The sequence below is a fragment of the Cynoglossus semilaevis genome, unplaced genomic scaffold (genome assembly GCF_000523025.1).
Source record: "Cynoglossus semilaevis isolate Cse_v1.0 unplaced genomic scaffold, Cse_v1.0 scaffold5343, whole genome shotgun sequence".
Taxonomy (NCBI): Eukaryota; Metazoa; Chordata; class Actinopteri; order Pleuronectiformes; family Cynoglossidae; genus Cynoglossus; species Cynoglossus semilaevis.
The window spans coordinates 1-1,077 of NW_007586326.1; the positions used below are offsets into that span (position 1 = coordinate 1).

A 1,077-nucleotide genomic window follows, 5' to 3' on the forward strand; every position below is an offset into this window, starting at 1 on the left:
TCATTCTAACCTATCCTTAAAAAAAAAGAATTATCAACAAATAGTTTTAAGCAATAAATATGACTTATAAATAGTGTAAATTTACATAAAAAAAACAAAAAGAAAAATAAAAAAAAAAATCACTATTTAGTCTCTTTAGTCTGTGCATCAGTTTTCATTTGTGACCAGGGTCAAAAGACTGTTTTTAACATGAAATTAAAATGGGAATATTTAAAAAAAAAAAAAGTCACATTTATGCTTGAAGATGTTTTTATTCCTGATCTAACAGCAGAACTTGTCTTCTAAAACAAGCAAAAAAAAAAAAAAAAAAATCTGAATATTTTGTTTTTAAAAAAAAAAACAAAATCTATCTGTACAAAAACAAAAGTTTTCAACTTTATGAGATTTTTTTTCTGTCTGTTTTTTCTGAGGAGGCAGCAGACAAAAACAAAACAAAAAAAAAAAAAAAGGTCTGATCTATATAATCTATTGAGATGTCCTTCCACTCCAGGCCACCTGGGGGAGAGACTCTGCTCCGGGCAGGTTGCATAGACAAACAGCTTTAACACAGCTGCCTTATTATAGAGCTGCAGAGGGTCACGCCGGAAGTTCAGAGAGATGAGTATTGCCTGTTTTGGTCAGGAAGATGAAAATGGACTCGCCTGCAAAGTTTAAAAAAAATAAATAAATAATTGCGTGATGTTTGTCTGGTAAATCAATGTACTCTGACTTATAAATGAGTTTAGTCACTTACGAGTGTGAACTGGTCGTAGACCTGCATCAGCTCCTCGATTCTATACTGTTCTAAAACCACAAAGTTGTCCAGGTCAGGGCTCCCCCTGCGGGCACAGTCCTGGCACTGCACAACATATGTTTTCTTGCTGTTGCTCTCGCTGGTGACCAACAGCAGGTCAAAAACCTCGACCTGCAAGGGAGCGTAAAAAACAAAAACAAATCAGGGCACAAACAATTGGTCAGATGTAGTCTTTTTCCCTCACTGTACTAAATTGTGTATTTAGCCATCTTTGGTAATATATTGGTTTTTTTTTTTTTAAAACCCTTTCATACCAACTGACATTTAGAAAAACTTGCTAAATA

General features: G+C 34.0%; 1 long non-coding RNA gene across 1 annotated transcript; it reads right to left on the bottom strand.

Moving 5' to 3' along the window:
• Positions 1–496: 496 nt before the first annotated feature.
• On the bottom strand, positions 497–976 carry LOC107988177 (uncharacterized). The gene is made up of 2 exons (XR_001759825.2): positions 734–976; positions 497–641 (listed from the first exon to the last, which is right to left on the bottom strand). It is a non-coding gene; the product is annotated as an uncharacterized LOC107988177 (long non-coding RNA).
• Between the last annotated feature and the right edge of the window lie 101 nt (positions 977–1,077).